Raw genomic sequence first — 6,797 nt, 5'->3', positions numbered from 1 at the left:
CTCAATGTCTGTTATCCACCTTGAATTTATTCTTGTACATGGAGTGAGATAAGGGTCTTGCTTCATTTTTCTGCAGGTAGATATACATTTTTTCCAGCACAATTTGTTGAAGAAGGCATTTGCTTCCCATTTTATATTTTTGGGGCCCTTATCAAAGATCAATTGTCTGTATGCTGATGATTTTATTTATGGGTTTTCAGTTTGTTTCCATTGGTCTGAGTATCTGTCATTATACCAATACCACACTGTTTTGACCACTGTAGCTGTATAATAGGTACTGAAGTCAGGTAGTGCAAGCCCTCCCACTTTGCCCTTCTTCTTGAGGAATTTTATGCTAATTTTGGGCTTCTTCTATCTCCATATGAATTTGATAATCAGTTTTTCTAGTTCTTTGAAGAAGGGTGGTGGTATTCGTATCGAGATAGCATTAAACTTATGTCTTGAGCATAACTGATATCTTTGTTATATTGAGTCTTCCAATCCACGAGCATGGGATATTCTTCCATTTCTTGAGATCACTCTTGGTTTCTTGTTAATAGTGCTCTGTCATTACATCATACAAATCTTTTGTGATTTTAGTAAGGTATATCCCTACATATTTCAATTTGTGCTTGGCTATTATAAAGGGAACTACCTTTTTAATCACTTCTTCTGTGAGCTTGTCTGATGTATATAGCTGTCTGATAGACTTACGTTTGCTGATCTTGTATCCTGCACTCTGCTATATTTTTCTATCTCTTCCAACATCCCACTTGTGGAGTATGGGGCATTTTCAATATATAAAATCATATTGTCTGCGAATGATGATAATTTTGCCTCTTCCCCATACAAATATCTTTGGTGTCTTTTCTTTGTCTTATGTTGTTAGCTACGACCTCCACTAGGATGTCAAATGGGAGTGGGGACAACGGCATCCTTGTCTGGTCCCCTTTTTCAGTGGAAATGTTTTCTTCTTTTCTCCATTGATTAACACATTGGCTTTTCATATATAGCTTATATGATAGAGGAATTTTCTTTCCATTCCTATCTTCTTGAGTGTCTTATACTGAAATGGGTGTTGAATGCTGTCAAATATTTTTCCACATCTATGGATATTATCATGTGGTTCTTATAATTTTTCCTGTCAATGTGGTGAATAATACAAACGGTCTTTCATATGTTGAAACATCCCTGAATCCCTGGTATGAATCCCACTTGGTCATGGTGAATTATTTGCTTTATATGCCTTTGTATTCTGTTGGCCAGTATTTTGTTAAGGATTTTTGCATCGATGTTCACTAGGGATATTGGTCTGTAGTTCTAAATTCCTGTGATATCCTTGCCCACTTTAGGTGTCACAGTTATACTAGCTTCATAGAAAGAGTTTGGGAGTTTTTCCGTGTTTTTCTGCAAGAGTTTATGTAGGATTGGTGTCACTTTTTCCCTGAATGCTTGGTAGAATTCTCCTTTGAAGCCACCTGGCCTGGGGAAATTTTCTTGTTGCTATTGATAATTCCTTGATAACCTTGTCTATTTCTTCTATTGCTATAGGTCTGTTGAGATTCTTGACATCCATCTGGGATAGTCAAGGGAGGAACTGTTTTTCCAAGTATTTGTCCATGTCTTCCAAGTTGTTGAATTCGTTAGAGTATAGGCCTTTGTAGTATTGTGTAAATATCCTTTTGATTTCATTGGGATATGTTGTACCATCCTCTGCTTCATTCCTCGTCCTTGCTATTGAAATTTCTTCCTTCCTGTCTTTGGTTAGGTTAGCCAGCAGTCTATGAATTCTGTTGATCCTTCCAAGGAACCATTAGTGGCATTAAACTTTCCCATAATTTTCTTGTTTTTCCTCTCCTGTATCTCAGTCCTGATTTTTATTATTTCTTTCCTTTCGCTATTAGTAGGATTGTCCTGTTGACTGTGCTCTAATTGATGTAAGCTTTGTGCCAGCACATCAACCATAAGTCTCTCTTCCTTTTTCACATGTGCATGTTTTGCTATCAAACTTCCTCTGATACATGCCTGTGCTGTGTCCCAAAGTTTTTGCTACATCGTATTACAAGACACACTTTAACCTTTAAGGGAAAAGTAGACTAAAATTAAAAGGTTGCAGGAAAAATTTCCAAGCCAGTGGCAACAAAAAAAAATAAACAAACATAAAAACAGTAGTGGCATTATTAATGACTGATAAAATAAACTTGAAGGTAAATAACATAATGATGTAAAAGAATGGATTTTACAAAATGAATAAATGAATAGTAGACTAAAAAGATATAATGATAATAAACATATATGACCCCAATGAAAAACACTCAAAATACATCAATCAACTCATCACAGAGTTGAAAAGAGAAATAGACAATTTGACCAAAAAAAGGGAAGAGACTGTAATACACTCTACACCAGGAAACAAAGATCTTCATGAAAGAAGTAAAATCAATAAACAAAAGTGGTACACAACACAATCCACCAGCTTGATTCTTATATATTCACAAATCACTACACGAAACAACAGAAAAGTGTACATTATTTCTCCACACACAAAGTACATAATCTAAAAGAGATTACATGCCAGATCACCAAATAATCCTTAATTTTTAAAACATTGAGATTCTACTTTCTGAGATGACAACAATATAAAATTAGACTTTAAGTGTAGAAAAATGTAAGAACATGGAGACAGAACAACATAATTCTAAAAAATTACTGCATAATAGATATAATTAGGGATGAAATTAAGAAATTCCTTAAAATAAATGAAAATTAAAACACAATATACCAAAATATCTGCGATAAAATAAAAGCAATTATAGCAATCAACAGACACATGAAAAAAGAGGAAAAATTTAAAATCAACACATTAAAACAATATCACCAACAACAAAAACAAAGGCAAAAGCATAAATTCTACAACAGAAGAAAAGATAGCATAAATATTGGAGCAGAAATAAGAAAAGCAGTGAATAAAACTCAATAAGACAAGAATGGTTCTTTAAAAGGATTAACAAAATTGACAAACCATGATAAATATAATAAAGGAAAAGAAAGAGAAGATACAAATATCTAGAACTAGAGATGGAAGTATGATATTAAAGCAGATCCAAAGAAAAAAAGAATAATAAAAAGTTGCTATGAAAGACAGTTTGGAAATGATGTTTTCAGCTGATGTTTTCTATGATGCTGTTTCTATGATGCTGTTTTCAGCAGCGACTTTCTCTAAAGTGGGGAGTCAAGTCCTTCCTCATTGTGTGTTCTTAGTATGTAAGCTGAGCTGATACCTTATCACTTTCTGTGACTCTGATAGCATTTGAAATATCATTGACATAGTTTCCAGCGTTATAGCAGCACATACACTACCACAGTAGGCACATTTGGATTGCTGGTGTCAGATGGAGTTTTGACTCAAAGCAAAGAGCACCAGAAATATATTTACTTGTGTTTTATTGACTATGAAAACCATTTAACTGTGTGGACCAATATAAACTATGGATAACTTGAAATGAATGTGAATTCTAGAACACTTCATTGTTCTGAAGAACCTGTAGTTTGGTCAAGAGGCAGTTGTGCCAACAGAACAAGAGTATCCTGCATGGTTTAAATCAGAAAAGGTGTGTGACAGGTTTGTATTTTATCACCATATTGATTCAATCTGTATGCTGAGAAATTAATCAGAGAAGCTTGACTACATGAAGAAGAATGTGGCACCAGGACTAGTGAAAGGCTTATTCATTTGAGAAAGGCAGATGCCACAACCTTGTTTCCTGAATGGGAGCAAGACTTGAAAGGTGTGTGACAGAATTTTATGCCCTCACAACATTTATTCAATTTGTGGGCTGAACAAATAATCAGAGACGTTAGCTTATGTGAAGAATGTGACATCAGGGTTGGTTGAAGCCTTATTAACCTGAGAAAGGCAGATGCCTCAACTTTGCTCCCTGAACATGAGGAGGACTTGAAGCCTTTGCTGACACAGATGAAGTATTTCAGTGTTCAGTATGGATTACAAACTCCTTGGAAAGATGACAAAATCCTCACAACTTGACCAATAGGTAACATCATGATCAGTGGAGAAAAGGTTGAAGTTGTCAAGGATCTCATCTTGCTTGGATACACAAGCATTGTTAATGGAAGGATCAATCAAGAGATCAAAAATGCATTTTGTTGGGTAAATCTGTTGCACAATAACTATTTAAAGTATTGAAAAACAAAGATATTACTTTGAGAACTGAGATGTGCCCAAACCAAGCCATGACATTTTTCAATTGTCTCATGTGCATATGAAAGTTGGGCAGTGAATAAGGAAGACTGATTAAAAATCAACATATTGAAATTGTGGTGCTGGAGAAGAATATTGAAAGTACCATAGACGGCTAAAAAGACAAATCAATATGTCTTGGAAGAAGTATGGCCAGAATGCTCTTTAGAAGCAAGGATGGCAAGAATTTGTCTCACAAACGTTGGACATATTGTCAGGAGAGACAAATACCTGCAAAGTAGATCATGCTTGGTAGAGAAGCACCAACAAAGAAGACCCTCCAGCAGATGGATTTGCAGTGTCTGCAACAGTGAGCTCAGTCATAGGAACGATGATGGGGATGACACAGGAGCATGCAGTGCTTCATTCTGCTAAGCATTTAATCACAACTCATCTCATGGCATCTAACATCAAAAACAACATGAAAGACTGTATTCTGACAAGTTTGGTAACTTAGAAGAGATAGACAAATGCCTAGAAATACACCATCTACCCAAATTAATGCAGACAGATATAGAAAAGCTCAACATACCCATAAGAAGAGACTAAATATAAAGGGTCATCGAGACACTTGCAACCAAGAAAAATACAGGACGGCGTGGCTTTACAGGGGAATTCTCTTGAGTATTCAGTGAATAGTTGTAAAACATTCTACAGAGATTGTTCCAGTATATAGTGAGGGAAAGCAAACTCCAAAACTCATTCTATAAACAGAACACAGCATTGACACACAAACAGACAAAAACCCCACAAAGATAGACAACTACAGACCAATACTCCTCATGTTCATACTCCTAAAGCTCAAAATTCTCAACAAAATTCAGCCCAATAGAATCCGGCAACACATCCCCAAAAAAATTCACTATGAACAAATGCGGTTCATATCAAGGATGCAATGATGGTTCCACATTAGAAAAGCCATCAATGTGGACATTGAACCTCCACTCAATTACTCCCTCGATGCAAGAATACTTTGTTCTATTAAACTGGCATTCCCATGATGCTCACCTTACCTACACAAGTGCTGAAGATAAAGCGAATGCATAAGCAAATGTGGTTAGTAAAGCTGATGTTGCCTGGCTATGAAAAGATATAGCATCTGGGCTCTTAAAGGCTTGAAGGTAAACAAGTGGACATCTAGCTCAGAAGCAATGAAATCCACATGGAAGAAGCATACCAGCCTGTGTAATCATGAGGTGCCAAAGGGACCAGTTATCAGGCATAAAAGAACAAAAAATCATATCATTGTGTGCTCACCTCCCAGATATGATCGCTGAAGACAAATGGCTACATAAGCAACTGTGGCCAAAAAAAAAAAAAGCTAATGGTGCCCAGCTATCAAAAGATACAGTGTCTGGTGTCTTAAAGGATTGAAGGTAAACAAGCAGCCATCTAGCTCAGCAGCAACAAACCCCACATGGAAGAAGCATACCCACCTGTATGATCACATGGTGTTGAAGGGATCAGGTATCAGGCCCCATCAGAACAAAAAATCATAATATTGTGAATGAGGGGGAGTGCGGGGTGGAGACCCAAAGCCCATCTGTAGACAATTGGACATCCCCTTATGGAAGGGTCGCAAGGAAGAGATGAGCCAGTCAGGGTGCAGTGTAGCAAGGATAAAACATACAACTTTCCTCTAGTTTCCTAAATGTTTCCTGTCCCGCCCCCTCCCCCCTCGACACACACACACACACACACTATAATGATCTCAATTCTACCTTACAACCTGGCTAGACCAGAAAATTTATACTGGTACAGATAGGAACTGGAAACACAGAGAATCCAGGGTGGATGATCCCTTCAAGACCAGTGGTGAGAATGGCGATACTGGGAGGGTGGAGGGAGAGTGGGGTGAAAAGGGGGAACTAGCCTCCTTGTGCTTACCACAGGCTATGCTCTTGCACTGACTGTATAGAAAAAAGAGGCAAAGTAAGAGCCCTGTATACACCTCAATCCAAGCCCTGTCTGTGCCTGTTTTGCAATGTGAACAGGGCAACATGGCACAAAAAAAAGCCCAAAAAACGGGGGGGGGGGGCTGTTTACAAAGATCTGCATATAACCTCCTCACCAGGGGAGAGACAACAGAAAAAATGGGTGAAGTGAGACATCAGACAGTGCAAGATATGACAAAACAATAATTTCTAAATTATTAAGGATTCATGAGGGGAGGGGGTAAAATGAGGAGCTGATGGCATGGGCTTAAGTGAAGCAAATGTTTTGAGAATGATGAGGGCAATGAATGTACAAAAGTGCTTTGCACAATTGATTTATGTATGGATTGTGATAAGAGTTGTATGTGGCTCTAAAACATATTTTTTTTAAAAGCCGTCAATGTAATTCACCATATAAACAAGACAAAGGATAAGAACTACATGATCATATCAATAAATTCAGAAAAAGCATCTGACAATTTCCAACACCCATTTCTGATCAAAATCACTTATCAAAATATGAAAGGAGAGAAATTCATCAACATATTAAATGCCATAAAAAACATGGCCAACATCATGATCAAATGGGGAAAATCTGAAAAAAAAATTTCTCTGAGAATAGAAAC

The 6,797-nt window shown here is 37.0% G+C and overlaps 1 non-coding gene across 1 annotated transcript; it reads left to right on the top strand.

Moving 5' to 3' along the window:
- The first annotated feature begins 6,107 nt into the window (after window positions 1-6,107).
- LOC142435457 (small nucleolar RNA SNORA51) lies at window positions 6,108-6,241 on the top strand. The gene has a single exon (XR_012781509.1). It is a non-coding gene; the product is annotated as a small nucleolar RNA SNORA51 (small nucleolar RNA).
- The last annotated feature ends 556 nt before the right edge of the window (window positions 6,242-6,797 follow it).

Source organism: Tenrec ecaudatus, chromosome X (assembly GCF_050624435.1).
Source record: "Tenrec ecaudatus isolate mTenEca1 chromosome X, mTenEca1.hap1, whole genome shotgun sequence".
In the NCBI taxonomy this organism is placed as follows: Eukaryota; Metazoa; Chordata; class Mammalia; order Afrosoricida; family Tenrecidae; genus Tenrec; species Tenrec ecaudatus.
This window is presented reverse-complemented; position numbering and strand designations above follow the sequence as displayed.